This window comes from Petromyzon marinus, assembly GCF_048934315.1.
Source record: "Petromyzon marinus isolate PM22_M1 ecotype Great Lakes invasive population chromosome 84 unlocalized genomic scaffold, UKy_Petmar_22M1.pri1.0 chr84_unloc.4, whole genome shotgun sequence".
Classification (NCBI taxonomy): domain Eukaryota; kingdom Metazoa; phylum Chordata; class Hyperoartia; order Petromyzontiformes; family Petromyzontidae; genus Petromyzon; species Petromyzon marinus.
The window spans coordinates 260,455-278,143 of record NW_027422641.1 but is presented as its reverse complement, the minus strand read 5'-3'; the positions used below and the strand labels follow the sequence as shown (position 1 = coordinate 278,143).

The 17,689-nt window shown below is 48.4% G+C and overlaps 1 long non-coding RNA gene across 1 annotated transcript; it reads left to right on the top strand.

Annotated features, from left to right (window-relative positions):
* Window positions 1-7,597: 7,597 nt before the first annotated feature.
* LOC142908461 (uncharacterized) lies at window positions 7,598-12,542 on the top strand. Its single transcript, XR_012931793.1, has 2 exons — window positions 7,598-7,796; window positions 9,841-12,542. It is a non-coding gene; the product is annotated as an uncharacterized LOC142908461 (long non-coding RNA).
* The last annotated feature ends 5,147 nt before the right edge of the window (window positions 12,543-17,689 follow it).

Here is a 17,689-nt window from a genome sequence, read left to right as displayed (position 1 = left end):
GGCAAAATCGGCAATGTAATGCCACTTTGATAGAGGAGAATTTGTAGCCGCTGCGCCACTAGCACGTCTCAGGTTGTCATGTCCATCCTTGGAAATGCCACATCTGCAACCGCATGCAAGGTACTTCTATAAGCCATCAGTGGCTCGCTATCTCCTCTTCTCCAGGATGAAAATTGCTGCCTTGCGCTGGACGCAGGACAGAAAACATCGGCCATCCCTTGACAACCTTGTTGGGTTGTGGCAGGTTGATTTTCCGGGATCATAAAGAAGGCCAATAGTGCTCTGTCATCCAACACCGTAGGCAGCAGTCGTAGCACTTCATCGTCAATCAATCGGCTGACTCTGACAGCTGCTTCAAATCTTTTGATGAATGCAATACAATCACCTCCCGTATTTTTATGCATGGTGGTCAAGGTCTGTTGAACAGCTTCTAGTTGTGGTTGAGTCATTTGATTGGTTCCCGCCTGCTGCTCGACGGGGGGAAGCGATGGCTGCTGCCCTATGGCGCTTTCTCCTCGCCATTGCGGTCCATGGTGGAGATGGATCTGGCTTCAGCCGCGCACTACCTGTTCCTTCCTCTTCTCTTTTCTTCATCATCGAAATTATCAGTCGATCCACCACTGAGGTAAGGTGGTCCAACCTGTCCAACAGCTGCCGCCAATTTTCTTTGTTCGGCGATGCTGGTTCTTGGGTCTTTGGCGGAGCATCCACTTCCATCGGGAACTTGGCTGCCAACGGGGTCCGGCTCTCACTCGCGCTATTTGCCGAGTCTGAAAAACCTGGAGCGCTTAGGGTTGATAACTCGTTCTCTGCAGGAGCTCTTCGGCGGGTCTTCCTTCTTGAACTTGTAGACTGTATCCCACCACTGCCACCAGAAGCCTCTTTGCAGGTTCCATTTTTGAGAAGAGAGTGCAACTCACACGCTTCACAAGGGTATGACTATCTGCAGCCCCAGTGTTTTCCACTACATTCATCTCGAACAATCTTTCTTAATGGTTTCCACCATGTACAACAGTCGGCCCCGATGTCATCCACCTGCAGTCGTCCTTCAGTCTCCGAGCTAGCGCCCCAATTGCGGGCCTCGCTCTCCCTTTTCTACCCACGCAGCCTCGCCCTGGCAGCTTGCAGCAGTTTCCTTGGTACATTCTTCCAGCAGACTCAACCGTCTTCTACGTCCTTTCTCTTAGATGGCAAAGGATATAGTGGTGTCAGTGTTGATGGGTGGAACAGATGCAGGGTACTGTACGAGGAAAGGTTCATGTGAGTCGTACTTTTGCGTTGTAAATACGTTATCGTGAAATAAATCATCTAGACAATCTAACCTGCGAAGGAGCTTCTTTAAACACGTGAGTGTTAGACTGCGTATTTCCATTTTACCAGTGGGTCAATGAGGGAAGCGGATGGTGAGTAAGGTAGTGAGTGATGGGATGAGTAGGTCATTGGTGAGATTGTGAAATAGTGCGTGAGTGATGTTGGCACAGTGAATGATCAGGTGGTTGCCTGAGTTATCAGGTCAATATATGACTCATGAGGAAGGAGAGGACGTATTTATGTGAGTCATAAAGTAAGGGAAGTGGGTGAGTTCATAATGGAGTAAGTAGTAATTTATTTAGTTAAAACAGGCGAGAACTAAAGAGACTAGGATGATTCTCATTTGCAAGAGAGACCTGGATCACCAAAATAACAAAAGCTAAATAAAAACACAGAGTTACAGTAATGAAAAGCATATATAAACAATAGAAAAACAACTGCTGTGTCTCATGGGAAATCGATATAATGGAGTTAAGGGATGATAGAATATGTGAGTAATGTGCGACATGGATGTCCTCTGGCCCCTACACGACTTAACATTTTCTTTGACTACTTAGTAATGAGACGATTTCCATGGATGTACCAGTAGAATTTATATCTGGTATAGATATAATGGGAGGCTGATCGATGCACGAGTCCGGTCATGGTATGGCTCTCTATAGTTAAACCATATTATGAATGCGGATGATCTGGTGATTACTGCCCACTCTAAGGAGTTGGAGACACTCCATCTAAACACGGAACATGCTACTAAAATATGGGCCGTTACCATCAGCCCCACAAAATCAAATCACCTCCCTGGGTATTTTACATCATCAAAATGCTCCCCTCCCTCAATTCCCCATGTATTTTGAGGCAGTTGTGGAGAGAGTGGAGATATTTCCGTACTTGGGCAGTGTGCTCATGACCAACTCTGTTTTGGGAGCCGAGGTCTCACTTCGATTCATTCGAGCGGCATTATATTTTCATCAGCTGCGTAACATTGTATGGAAGCTACCTGATCTGTTACTCCATACAAACCTTCATGTCTTCTGGACCACAGTTATGCCTTCCCTTATTTCTCTCTATAGGATTATCTGCAATGGTTTGAAACATTTGGTCTAGCCTGCCTACGATCTATCCAGGGTTTAACCAGACTGGACTTTGTGAGGAGGCCAAAATTTCCCAAAATATCTAGACAAAGGCTCATCAGTGGGCTCTTCCGGCAAGTCAGGCTCCATTGGCTGGGTCATGAAGTCTATATGCACTGTCACCGCATCCCCAAGCAGCTTCAATTTGGGCGGATAGATCATGCTAAACAGGCGCGGCATGGGCTACAGAAGAGATGGACTGATGTGGTACAGAAGGATGTGGAGCTGATTGAACTTGCTGATGACTGGTAGCAGCAGTGTCGCGATAGGCCTATGTGGAGGAGGTTCATGAAAGACTCTACTGGGGAGGTGGAGGCAGTTGCCCTCCAGCAATAGCGTAGGGCAGCGGAGCGACACTCATAACAATGAGCAGAGCGCTATACGACTGAAACACTGAAATTTGGCACAGTGGGGGGCACGGCTTTTGCATCTGCCCGTCATCACCTTAAGTCAACCCATGGTACCTGTGTCTATTCATGACTTCCTGCCAGCCATCCTTCGACACTTCAAGTGACCTCAAAATGCACCAAGCACCGCACAAAAGCGCTGTGGTGATGTCACTGCCACTTAGGGGCAAACGGCGAATATTGTCTTCTTGTTGTGCGTGTGTGCACGGACGCATATACCCCTGTGAGTGTGTGTGTGGGGAGAGATAGTGCAATGGTGAACACTGTCTACCATCCCACCGATCCCAGTTCGATTCCCACTCACGACCAACACCTTTAACGATTATATTAATGGTTGCTGGGCTTTCCGTCGATTGACTCAGCCTCAAATAAGTGCCTGGTGTGGTGTGTAAATATCACCACTGGCGAGACAAAGGCAGCCGGGCGTGGTGCTGTCCACGCACCCCCTCGTGCGACATTCCAGCCTTCATAGGCGCTGCTGGCTAACAGCACTTGCCCCAACATTCTGGTTAGGCTATTCGGGGGATGACTGTCGCTGTTGTGTGTGTGTGTGCTTGCGGGCGTTCACCCCCAACCCTCCCGTGTGCAGTTATGGGGACTCATTATGCCCCCTCCCGACAAAAGGTCCCACATCCAGACTCAAGGTAAGTGACATTAAAAACATATTTTTTGTCCTATTTACGTAACTTTATTTTTTGTTTACCATACAGTATTTATTACAGTATTATTTGCAAATGTATAATATTCCGTGTTATGACTTTAACAATGCTTCAAAATTTTTGTTAAACCGTAATACATTTTACAACACTTCCAGTATGTGAATTTAAATACAGTACACTATTTTATTCAGACTTATGAACTGTTCAACTCACTAACGATTCTCTGTAATGGAATCCAAAAGTTGTACTATTCATTAACAACATCTCCCATTGGTATGGTTGACTACATGTGATGCAAAATAAGTTAAACATAGATAAATATATATTGTACAACACTTTCCCCAACAGTGTTGAGGCTACATGGGGGACCTTTGTGTTTGTGCTTGTGATTGTATTGTGGAGGCCTTCTTAGGTGCTGCTCCTTGCTAATAGCACTTGCCCCAATAGTCTCTTGAATCTATACGGGGAACGTTTGTCTTTGTGAATAATGTTTTAATTGGGGCGGTGTCATTTTCTAAATTGCCCCAATGTTTTTAAATGGTCGACTTGCGTTTCAGCCATTTTCGGACCCAATTAATACATCTCTTCATTTCTTGGGCTTGGTGGCGGTGGTGGCAGCTGTGGCAGCGGCGGTGGCAGTGGCGTTGGTGGTGGTGGCATCTTTGTAAATTTGAGAAATGGCGCATTTCAGCTCTTTCAGCTGTCTATTGAGATGCCGGCACTCTTTGCGCATCTGCACTTCGCCGTGCCACTTTTCCTCGTGACGCGCCAGCTTCCCGCGCAGCCTAAACTGCTCCTGCCCTCTCTGTGGATTCAGGAAGTTCAACTCCCTCAGGTGGATGCGCAGCGACCTACGGAGACCTTCCTTTTTACAGCGCAGCGACATTTGCCGCTGTGCTGCATTGCAGTCTCGGAGAAAATCCGCACGGAGAGACGCACGCTCGCAGCCAGGCACTCTCGTGGACTCCAGCTCTAACTGGCGCTCTTTAAGCTGTTGAACCAGGCCCCTGTTCTCTCTCTGGAGAGTCTCTCGGTTATCCATCAACTCCTCCTGCTGATACTGTAGCTTCAGATGGGGCGTCTTGTTCCCCTGACAGAGCTCCACATTCTGCTGGCCCATCCTCTCCGTTTGCAGCGTCGTGGTCTCGCGGTGAAAGTCTGAGATGGAAAGCGTACAACGAAGATAAATGAAGATCTCCATCCCAAGCAGGGCCAAGAGCAGAACGCCAACGATCAGCAGCGCCATGCTCAGCTCGTGTTGACGGCACGCGGGACAGAAGCAAGTGTGAGGCACGTCACGAAGGGGCGTTATTTATATAACTTCTTTACCGGATGTGACGTACATGTTGACGTAACAGCCATCCCTGCCCACTTATTGTCAATCATTGCCAACCACGTGACTCCACGGCCCCGCCCCTAACAGCGCAGCTCCTCCCCCATACTCCTCTTCCGCCTTCCCCACGTGACGCGAAGCGAGCCAATCACGCGAGAGGCGGCGCGATGGGCGGTGGGGGGGCGAGATCACTCCACGTCGCGAGCGGGAGGAGGGACTAGGGGGAGGGGCCAGCAGGGACGAGGGGGAGGGGCCAGTTGGAACGAGGGGGAGGGGCCAGGAGGGACGAGGGGGAGGGGCCAGGAGGGACGAGGGAGAGGGGCCAGGAGGGACGAGGGGGAGGGGCCAGGAGCGGGAGGGGGGGAGCCGTGGCGCCGCTCTTGGGCCGCGAGGCCTCCCCCTGGACCCGCGGCGCCACGCGGAGACCGCGACAGCAGCAGCAGCAGGAGGTGGTGGTGTTTGTGGTTGTAGGCACGGGAGAGGTGGTGGTGGTGTTTGTGGTTGTAGGCACGGGAGAGGTGGTGGTGGTGTTTGTGGTTGTAGGCACGGGAGAGGTGGTGGTGGTGTTTGTGGTTGTAGGCACGGGAGAGGTGGTGGTGGTGTTTGTGGTTGTAGGCACGGGAGAGGTGGTGGTGGTGTTTGTGGTTGTAGGCACGGGAGAGGTGGTGGTGGTGTTTGTGGTTGTAGGCACGGGAGAGGTGGTCACGGACAGGCGGTGAGTGCCGGGTGATGGAGGGGGGGGGGTGAGGGAGTGGATTGCAGGGTGAGTGAGTTAATGAGGAGAATTAATAGGTGAGGAGGGTGAGTGAGTTGAAGGGTGAGGTGAGTGAGTGGGTGAGTGGTGAGTTCACGACAGGGAGATTGGGGCTGAGTGAGTGAACGCAGCGCACGGTAAAGATCCCCTGAGAGCATTCGCAAGAGTTGGACATTGAGTGCCGCTGTCAGGGTCCACACGCAAATTACTCACTTGGCATGATATACAAATTAACCATTGTAAACGATAACTTAAAAAAAAGTCCGCTATTTGTCAGAGCTAATGCGATGTTGCGTTCAGCATATTTGTAGCACGTTATAACCAACGTCAACATCGTCATTTAGAGTAACCATTAGTCCATACGTGTCACTTGCTAATAGTCCCCGGGTCAATCACAACTTTGCCGTGCGTGCAGGCTTTGTCTCTGGCTGCTCGCTAGGGCTGCGATGCCTTTCCATGCCACAAGATGACGTTCATTGCTCCTTCCACACCGCGACAATATTTACTGCAGTGTTCTATAACGCGGTAGTTGCGTTGCTGAATAACACCGCGTTGTGTAAACTCCCTCGTTACAATGACTAATACAGGGTAAAGCACAGTCCGTGATAACAGCGTGAGATGCGTGTGTCGGCTGAACAAAGACTGAGGCGCGTGGGGAGCATCAGGAAGCATCCAGCAGCATCCCAATGCCTCGTGTGACGCTGTGCCCAGGCAGCCGTACAACCGCACATTCCTACTCGCGCGACGTGGTTCTGTTGACTCAACCACTTAGCATCCGTGTTATAAAACGTGTTCCCTAATACATCCATCGTGCTATATCCAAATGGCGTTAGGAAAACACGCGTTAAGGTAGAACGAACTCTATAAACTATTTTTATTTTACCAGGTGAGACCCACTGAGCTATGTGGCTGTTTTCCAGAAGCGACCTGTCCACAAATGATAGATCAGCTAAATGTCTAATCACGTTAGAAATGTGTAGCACCAGCCACAAATACTCTAGACATGGGATCCCCTTTGACAGGGTCAGTGTCTACTTAGATTCACTCACTCCGCCTATTATCATGTGGCGTGCGCAGCTGCGTCGTGACACTTGGTAGAGTGCTGTCTTTGAGGCAGAGAGCTTTACAACCGTGTGCAGTGGTTAATTTGCTTAACAGCTTTACACCGAACTCATTGCTTGTGGTAAAAAATGTTAACAACCTTTCTGATCGAGAAGGTTGAACTATGTAGATTTAGATTTACAGTAAAATGTACTTGGTGTGAGATGAACTTCCAAACAATTTCCTTTGCTCAACATCTTGGAATTAATGTCTTTTTAAATGGTCAGCTTAAGTGATTCCGTGATGTTTATGTAACTTTACCATTAAGATAACCTATGGAGCACAATTATTTCAGTATTATTTTTCATAAGTAAACTTTAAACTGAACCCATATGTGATATTATATTGCCTGATTATTTTAATTTTTAATGTAGTCTACATGCTCTTCTGGGGATATTACCCCACATTTACCATTCATTGATGTTCCCTTTGACATTGGTAATTGGCATTGTCACACCATAGTAATTCATGGGCAATTATGTAATTCTCTCTGTCTATCTCTCTCTGCATCTGTCTGTGTGGGTATCTCTCTCTGCCGGTGTGTTTTTCTCTATATGCGTCTCTCGTGTGTCTCTTTGTGTGTGCCTCTCTCTGTGTGTGGATGTCTCTCGGTGTCTGTCTCTCTCTTTCCTTTTCCACGATGTGGTGTTGTATTTACATGCAAATTCTACCTCTAGCCCCGCCCACTTACCCTTGGGCTGAGCTTATCTCAAGCCAATATAACTTCGTGTTTCAGCAGCTTTCTCGCTATATTTTTTCACCTGATGATGGTTGCTTGTGTTGCGATCGAAACGTTGTGATCTATTATTTTTTTCTACCTACGTGACTTTACCGAAAGAACCAAAGAGTATTGTGATTGTAATTTTGATAGTGATCGTTGTGGTGGAGGTGGTGATATTGATGGTTGTGTTAACGATAGCGGTGATTTTGGTGGTTGTAATGGTGGTATTGATGGTGGTAATGGTGGTTGACTATTACCCCTCTCGTGTCCTTACCTCCACAACCAGTTTTAAAAATCTGCCGGTGTCTGTGCTGGAGATGGACGTCTGGATATCTGTGCGGTCTGGAGCGGTGGACAATAGACTCCTGCAGCTCAACCAGGTGGACGCACTGGGCAGGGAGCAAGATGGTGGTGACCTTAGAGACCCACTTACTCCCACAGAGAGCCATAGACTCACTCAGAGAGAGCACTCACACAGAGAGCCAATGTCTCACTGACACAGAGCCATAGACTCACTCACATGGAGACACATAGACTCACTCAAACAGAGAACCATTGATTAACCCACACAGAGAACCATAGAGTCACTCGCACAGACTCACACAGAGAGACATAGATTCACTCACGCAGAGGACTATATGCAGTACATCCTCGTCTTTTATGTAATGTGTTTCACTTAGTGCACACCACACCCACTATAACTGGAGTAGCACATGACGGACTGCTCTTATGAGTGGTGTGAGTGTTGGCAGCGTTGTTCTGTATTGCTGGGAGCTGATGCTGTACCGGTGCGCGCTGTGTTACGTGGCGTGTCATCCTCTTCCTCAGCCTTTGTTCCAGCATCTGTGTATAGTGTCATCTCACTCACTCCCTTATAGTTTTCACTCATCATATCTCCCTTTCACGTCCTTTGAATGTATATTGATGAATGTAACACAATTTTTATTATTATTTGGCTGCTATAAATTCCCACGTCATAAGCTACTTCATTCATCTATCATTTGTGGCCAGTTCGCTTCTGAAATAGAAGCTAATAGCTTAGAGGGCTTTACTAGGTAAGATAAAAATAGTTTATTTTTATTTTTTTGTGATTTGCTTACCTTTCCTATACTTTTCACTTCGATTGTGTTTTTGCATCGTTTGTTCTTGTAACTTTCTGTACCACCCCAACTGGACATCTGTGAAAAAGGGCTTTTTAGATTCCTCCAGTATAAATAAAGATTATAATATATATCTTCTACATATACACAACACATTTAAAATAAACATAGAAAAGTGTACTGTACTCTCAATTAAAAATTAATAATAAAAGTTACATTGTGCTAAAACAGAGTCCCCCCCTTTACCGTTTTTCCTTGTAGAAAAGTTTTCTGCTTGACGTAAAATAGCTTTAAACAACAATTTTCGACAACGCAACCCCCGCATTAAGCAAGGATATGTTGTACTCACTTACACAGAGAGACATAGACTCAAACTTGATTTGGCACTTTTGTGACTGCAGGAATTACTCTTTGGTTATTTCGGTAAAGTCACGTAGACATAGACTTGCACAGAAAGCCATAAACTCACTCGAACAGAGAGACTTGGAGTCAATCACACAGAGCCATCGACTCATTCAAACACAGATGATGATAACAGATACCCATGAACTCACATTGAGACCCATGGACTCACACAGAGACCAGTAAACTTACCAGACCTGTAGACTCACAGAGACGCATAGACTTACAGAGAGGTATAGACTTACACAGAGACCCATAGACTTACAGAGAGGTAAAGACTTACACAGAGACCCATAGACTGGTGAACGAGATTTGAACTCGGATCACCAGATTTGTAGCACAGCACATTCGCCGATACACTACCGTTCACCTTACACACTCACACACGCACTCACATGCTCACTCATTCACGCAACCAGATGCTCACTTCCACATTCAATCAATCACTCACACACTCGCGTTTTATTGCATGTAGCAATATCTTCAGGAGCTAAATGTCAATTATTGAGGTCTGTTAAGATAAGCGAGTGTGTGGATGACATAGCAATAGTGGGTGAGTAGGTGAGTGAAGAGGTGAGCTCAGTAGCATGTTGCAGGTCTTCCCGAGGACAAGGCGGGTCATATTTAGGGTGTGTAACATGTTGATTGACTGGGTTGAGTGTTGTGTTTGTGAGCGAGTAGGTGAGCTCACTCGAATGTCGCAGGTCTCGCCCAGCGTTTTCCAATCAAAGATTAAACAGATGAATGAGTGGTGGGATTTTTGTTATTGTTTTCAGGTGAGCAGCACCACCTTAACACAAATATCTGTATTACACCTTCATCCATGTAATAGCTGTGTCCGTCTTACACCTCCATTTTCTTAGAAGCCTCTGGATTTGACATAGGGCATCTTTTTCTGTGTGTGTGTGTCTGTGTGACCCAGTCCTGAACCTTCCCTCGGTCGACTCACCATCTAAAGAGTACCTGGTGCAGTGTCTATAATAAACATCAGCAATTGGGAGAGACAAAGGTGGCCGCGTGCATGGTGTTGGCCACATCACATTCCCACAGCGGATTTTGGCGAACCATCGAACAAAGGCGGTCGCTGCATCACACTTTCAGAAGCGCTTCTGCGGCCGTCTCGAACGCTCTTCCTTCTGATATTAGAAGCCACTGGAGCTGTGCACTTTTACATCTAGATTGAAAACTCATTTATTTAGAACTACTTTTTGTGCTTACTTTGTTGCCCTTCCCCTGCACCTCCGATTAGCACGGTTGGCTACGTACCGTGCAAAAGAAGTTCAACATACAAAATACATACCACCCCCTCGTGTGTTCCACAGCACAAGGCTCCACAACTTGCCCTAACATGTCTATTGAGGCTACTTTGGTGACCTGTGTGTGTGCATAATTAATTATCATTTTATTAAATGGCCTTCATCAACAAAGGACACGAGTCCATTGAGGGACGGGGACAGCGTGGGACCCTTCGTGGAGCCGATTCTCGCAATGGCGGAGGAAGAGTTGGAGGGATGCAGCAGAGGAGGGGGTGGCATCGCACGATGTTCGTGCTGAGAGTGAACGTGGCACTGGGGGAGGCTCCGGAGTTGGGCCTCTTCAGGGCGACTGGCGATAGAGTGGAGAAGTCGAGGTGAGAGTGACTCGGGGAATGGGGGTGAGGTGAGTGGAGGGGTGACTCGGGGAGTCAGATTAGTGGAGGGGTGACTAGGGGAGTGGACGTGCACCTGATTATGCACGAATGTGAGTGGACTGCCCATGCATTCATCATCATTATGGGCATCATCACCAGTGGTAAATCCACTGTTTGATGAAGGCCTCCCCAAACCAACGTCACTTCTCGTGACGCCTGCGCTGTGACAATCGGCCCCAGCACCTCCTGTGCATGAGCTTCCCACCTCCTCCTCCCCTCCAAGTTACTCTTGATCATCAGCCATCGTCACTTCCAGAAACGTTTTCATCTGCGTGTTGCTCTTTCCTTCTCATCATGGTCAACATGAGGAGGGATCTTACCTCTGTGTATGTTCTCTCATCTGCACGTTCCTCTGTCTTGGTGTGATTTCGAGCACGCGTCTCTGCATGCTTCTCTGCGCAGGGTTTGTTCTGTACGTGTTTTTTGAGCTGGTGGCCGCGTCTGAACCGTGTCGTACCCGTCAGGATGCCACTCAATACAAAACAAATGGAAGGAGTGAAATTATGTTGGGACCACAGCCTTATCTCAATTCTTCACCCCTGGTGTACAAGTCAGCAGCTGGGACCATCACTGCTATCCATTAATATGTACGGGCTGCTAAGGATTCTCTTCATCTCTGGGTCTCTACCTCTAAATGTTGACTCTGAGTATTGACCGCAGTGCATTTCTCAGCTCTATCGAGTACCCGGTAAGATCGAGAAACTCTCAGCTCACACGGTGGCTTCGGGTGATCAGCCAATGAATACATCAGGATGTGCACCCTCATGAATAACAAACGTGCATTGCGGAAGGTGCCGACTGACTGCCATGCTGCATACTGCTGTATAAATAACCCACCCACACATGCACAAGCCTGTGTGGGTATGCGTATTATCCGGTAATTGTATAGTGTTTCGCGTATTGCGCGATGAACTTGGCAACACCAGTACCGATGAACTAAAGTGGTTTTGGGCTAACCCGAGTTCGACTCAGCCTCCAATGAGTACCTGGTGCGGTGTGTAAACATCACTACTCGGGAGATAAAGGCGGCCAGGCATGGTGCTGGCCACCCTCCCCATTGTGTACCATGCTGGCTTTCATAGTTGCTCGCTAAAAGCACTTGCCTCAAGAGTCCGTTGAGGTTATACAGACAACCTTTGTGTTTGTGTTTAATGTTTTAATTGGTGGCGGTGTAATTTTAAATGTAAATTTTTTTCATGGCCGACTTGCACTTTGGCCACTTCCAGACCCAACAAATAAATCTGTTCCTTTTCTTGGTGGCGGTGGTGACGGTGGTGGCGGTGGTGGCTTTGGTGTATATTTATAGAGTGCCTTCTCTCTTGACATAACAAGCACAAGGCGGTGACAGAATGGAATGATTTAGATGGCAGGGGTGTACAAAGTTTGAGGAATAAGTGACAGCGATAGACAGCAATGGGATCGGAGAAGAGTAGGGACGAGAAGGAGTGGAGGCTTAAGGGGAGAGAAGAGGTAGAGAATGGGCAATGGAGAAGAGGTGAGGCTTTAAGGGAGGAATGGAAGAAGGTTAAGTAGATGGACCATAAATGAGGTTTGGCACAAAGAGGAGGGACAGAGACAGAAGATTGGGAACAAAGAGGACGAGAGAGGACATGGAAGGAGATGAAAGAGGCAAAATTATGTAGGGCAAGTCCATGGAGAGGTTTAAAGACCAGCGACAGGTATTTTAAAAGACAGTGGTAGTGAACGAGAAGCCATTGGAGTTGGAGGAGAGGCAAAGTGTGAGAATTAAAGGGGAGATTGAAAATAACTCGTGCAGAAGAATTTTTTATTTGGTGGAGGGGAATGAGGGCAGATGCAGGGAAATCAAGAAGAAAATTACATTTGTAATTAGAGGTAGCTCTGTTATATCAACTTCTGTGGGTGACTGTCTAATACATATGTGGTTCATAAAGCAGTGCGCCAACCACAAATAACTCTGTCCGCGTGTGATTTTTTTCTCACAAAGGATTTCAACTGCACGGCAGTGCGTACAGCTATAGACCCCTAAGTCGTATGCGCTGTGCAACTTTTAGGCCTTGTAAATATTCCCACACACATCTTCTTAATGCGATGTTTTTTTCAATTGTAGAGGATTATCATCGTTAAAATGTTTACTCAGGCACGTGTATATGCATAAACACGATTTGATCAAGACTTGTCACACTAGACTTTCGCGACTACAAAGTAGAGCAGTAATGCATGGTGCTGTTTTTGTTTTATTTTAATTACTTAGATTCGCTCGGGGAGGGTACATGCGGAGTGTTTTTGTATCTGAACGTGTAAACGTGACTTTACCGTAAAAAAACAAGTATACTATTTTCACTGATACCATTGTGAAATCTATTGTTTCCAGCCTGCATAATTTATATTTGTTGTGATTGGTTTTCTCATCATTTACAGATTTGATTACTGTTACCTTTAGACAACTGTCTATGGGGTCACCATAGTGTAAAGGTCATCTCCATATATGGGGCTGCCAGAGGCATATGGCAAGAGAAAGTATTGATTACCGTCCTGCACTAATGAGTCCTAATTAGACGAAACCGGTCCACAGTTGTCTTTGTCTCACTGCTGCCTGTTGCTGGGACGGCCACGTGTTCTCAACGCTTTGAGTCTGTGGTCTAAACCAGGGGTCCCCAACCCCCCGGCCGCGGACCGATACCGGTCCGTGGCCTGTTAGGAACCGGGCCGCACAGCAGGAGGCGAGCGGTGGGTGAGCGAGTGAAGCTTCATCTGTATTTACAGCCGCTCCCCATCGCTTGCATTACCGTCTGAGATTCGCCTCCTGTCAGATCAGCGGCGGCATTAGATTCTCATAGGAGCGCGAACCCTACTGTCAACTGCGCATGCCAGGGATCTAGGTTGCGCGCTCCTTATGAGAAGTCGGAATCCGTAACTTATTATAGTCTGCGCGTGGCCTGCCCATTATTGTATTTACCACTTCCGTCCACGCCTCTCTCCCGCACTGCGCACTTGTCTCAGTCACAGTTTTGGTATAAAGCCCACAAGCTAACCCTCGCCAAAATGAGCAAAAAACAAACGTCGCTGGAGAGCTTCTTTGAAAAGGGGGAAAGGCCCAATGATGACCCCCCCTCCAGTCCGTAAAAAAATGTCTTCCACGAAACCGGTCCCTGGTGCCAAAAAGGTTGGGGACCGCCGGTCTAAACGACAACTTGGTCACAAATTCAGTTTTTCTGAGCTGTTGGTCTAGATAAGTTGGAGAGCGTGGGTGCATGCATGCTGCACACCTATGTATGGTTTTTCATCTAAGATGACTCCCTGTCCCTTCAAATGCCGTGAATCCTACACGTGGAGGGTGATGGTGGTAACGATGGTGTGGGTGGTGACGTTGGTGACAGTGGTAACGATGGTGAAAGTGGTGACGGTGGTGGTAACAATGGTGTGGGTGGTGATGATAGTGACGATGGTGACGATAGTCACGGTGGTGACGATAGTCACGGTGGTGACGATGGTGACGGTGGTGATGGTGGTGACAGGGCTGACACTGGGACGCCTGCACGGCGCGACTGCCTCTCAAGGGCAAAGCTGGGCCACGTGGTTTGCGAGAAATGCAATCCCCTTTGCACTTCTAAAGGGCACCCCAAGTGGCAACTTTTTTTTGCACAATAAGAAGGCGACTCAGCATTTCACCTGCAAGCGGCTTTGCTCTGCACGTAGGGGTGCTGATTGCTCGATGTAAAATACAATTGAGTAATGTCCGATTATCACGGTTGGCTAAGCACGGTGCAACAGAAGGTCGACATACAAGGATCTTATTGCAGCCTCGTAATTTAATAACACACTGATCCACATTCTCGCATTTAGCCACAAACACACGCGCAGTTGAGCACACCCACAGCTAGACGATAACGCGTGCGTCTCTCGAGTTATCTGCTGTCATCTGGCTCTCGTGATCGCCGGCCTTGCCTCGCCACAGCTGCTGTGGAGTCGCCTTTGTGCAGAATATAAATTACAACGTAGAAACGCATACAGCCCCTGTCTACTGATCTATTTTATCATCTGTAAAACAAGTAATCCTGATTTGTTTACAGATGTTTTACTAGCTAAAAGTCTATCCTCCCAAGAGCGGGTGAGTGAGCAGATGGGTGTGGGTGGGTGAGCGGATGAATGTGTGGATGGGTGAGTGGGTGAATGTGTGGATGGATGGGTGGGTGAGCAGGTGGGTGTGGGTGGGTGGTGAGTGGGTGGGTGGTGAGTGGGTGGATGAATTAATGGGTGGGTGGTGAGTGGTTGGGTTGGATGTGTGAGTGAGTGGGTGAGCGAATGGGTGAGTGGGTGGGTGGTTGAGCAGGTGGCAGGGGTGTGAGTGGGTGGGTGAGTGAGCAGGTGGGTGGTTGAGCACTTGGGTTGGTGAGCGGGTATGGTTGGTGAGTGGGTGGGCGGGTGGGCAGGAGGGTGGTGAGTGAGTGGGTAAGCGATTGGGTGAGTGGATGGGTGGGTAAGCAAGATGGTGGGTGTGTGAGTAGGTGAATGAGCGAGTGAGCGGGTGGGTGGACGAGCGGGTGGGTGAGTGAGCAGGTGGCGGGTGTGTGAGTAAGCGGGTGGGTGAGTGGGTGGGTGGGTGGGTAAGCAGATGGCAGGTGTGTGAGTGCGTGAGTGAGCGGGTGAGCGGGTGAGCGGGTGGGTGAGTGGGTGGGTAGGTGAGCGGGTGGGTTGGTGAGTGGATGGGCGGGTGAGTAGGTGGTTGGTGAGTGTGTGAATGAAGGAATGGGTGGATGGTGAGTGAGTGGTTGAGAGCGTGGGTGGACGAGTTGGTGGACGAGTGAGTGGTGAGCAAATCGGCGAGCGAGTTGGTGAACCGGTGGTGAGTGGGTGAGCGAGCAAGCGGGTAGGTGTGTGAGTGGTGGATGGGTTAGGAGGTGAGCGGCTGGGTGAGCGAGTGGGTGAGCAGGCGGTTGAGTGGGTGGGTGGTGAAGGGGTAGGTGAATTGCTGGATGGTGAATGGGTAACTGGCTGGTGGGAGGGTGAGTGAGTGGGTGAGCGGGTGGGCGAGTTGTGAGCGAGTGGCAGCGCTGCTCGTGAAGCTGTGAGTCTGTGTGAGTCTCTGTTTAAGCCTCCGTGTCTCTGTGCGAGTCTGTGAATCATGAGGTGAGTTTATTTGCGAGTCTTAGCGTGCGTCTTTGTGCGAGTTCACGAGTCTCCATGTCTCTCTCAGGACCCCCTGGATGCGTTGAGGCAGCTCTGATCGCGTAACTGTGAATCTCTCAAGGCGGAGTTCTCCAGTGGAGAGTCTCGCGTCTTGTCCTGGACTCGCACCCAGGAGTCCTTCGCCCAGGAGCTCCTGGATCTGCCCCACTGCCAGGACCACTGCGTGCATCTCCACGGCAACCGCCGTAGCAATCGCGGCAACCAACATCACCGCGATGGTCACCGTAGAGACCGCCATGATTATAGCAACTTCCATCGCCATAGCAGCAACCACCATCACCACAGTAATCACCGTAGTTACCACCATCACTGTCAGCAACCATAGCGTAGCAACCACAATCAGTCTAGCAACAACCACCATCACCACAGCCACCAATATGGCAACGACAACACAGCAATCACCATCAACATAGTTGCAATCACAGCATAGAAACCACATTCACTCTAGCAGCAAACCACCATCACCACAGCAATCATCGTAGTAACCACCGTCACCAAAGCAACCACCATAACTGGAACCCAATAGGAAAGAGTCATTATGTTGATGTTGACGATGATGTTTTTGTTGCTGCAAGTTGCAAATCAACTTGTTTCCAAAGTCCGTGTCTCCGCGATCTCTCTCCCTGCTATACTAAGGTTTTTAATTTTTGCCCCCCTGATTCTGCTGAAGATTTCCTCTTCATACTTCCTCGTCTCCTTGTTCTCGAGTGCCTCCTCCTCTTCTCATTGCGTTCTGGATGTCCGTTTTAGTTTTAGTCGTAGGTTGCATAGTACCAACCACTGAGGCATGGACAGTCCTAAACATGGGATTGGAAACTGCGAAACAGGGAGTGGCTCTTCTTTTAAATAAAACAATGAATGCGGTGTGGGAAGCTGCGAATCTCAAGTAACGGTGGGCTCACCTCCCCATTATCGGGAGTCAGGTAATGGTGGCTTGGTCACAGGAAGATGCGCTTGAGAGTCTTCCACTCTGGTGGTGGGTGTCCATCTCGGACCCCATTAAAACCGACAGTGGCCTGGTTTCAGCCAGCTGATGAAAGTTGTAATAAATAATTTCATCATCACTTGCAGTTGGGGTTGGCATCGCCCCCCTCTCCTACTTATGCCCATCCATCCTTGGTTTAACCAGGCTGGATTGTGAGCTCACATCACGTGAGCTCTTCCGACGGGCAATGCTTGAGTTGACTGGGTCATCTAGCCAACATACCCAGCCACCACATGCTCAAGTAGCTTATGTTGGGGCAGATAGAGGGTTATAAACGGACATCACACAGGCTGGAAAAGAGATGGACTGATGCAGTAAAGGAGAATGTGGAGCCGAGTGTATTTGCTGAAGACGGCGCTCAGGGGAGAGCTGCATTTTGGGGACATGGGTGTTACGATATAAGAAATAGGCTGAGCCATTGTCCCAAAGAGCACTTGACTCTAGAGCCTGTATGGCTATTAGGGGTTCTTTGTCTTAGCTTTTTGTGTGGAGGAGAGGGAAAGAGTGCTCCTAGCATAGAGAGAGAGAGAATTACAAATATAATGATAATAACAATGTTGTCCATCTATCTACGAAAACATCACCGGCATCACAAGACTAATTTTTTAAGAAATTCCTGCCCTGGGACGGCTGACCATTTCCATGAAACAGGTGTTTGGCTTTGTGTGGGAGGGAACCAGAGTACCGGGAGAAACTCCACGTTGCACATGAGAGGATAACACTCACAGTTCTGCAACAGATGGAATTCACAGACCCGCTTGCTGTACTGTTGGATAAAGGCCTTCCTACATATTATCTGTAGTAATGCTTTCTTGCTATATTTCACCATTACGCCCATTATGGGTTGGTGAAGCGAGGGGGGCAGGACCGATTCTTCTGTCACTCGACTGATTTCAGGCCATGGGTTTCTAGTGCCGGTGCTCTAAG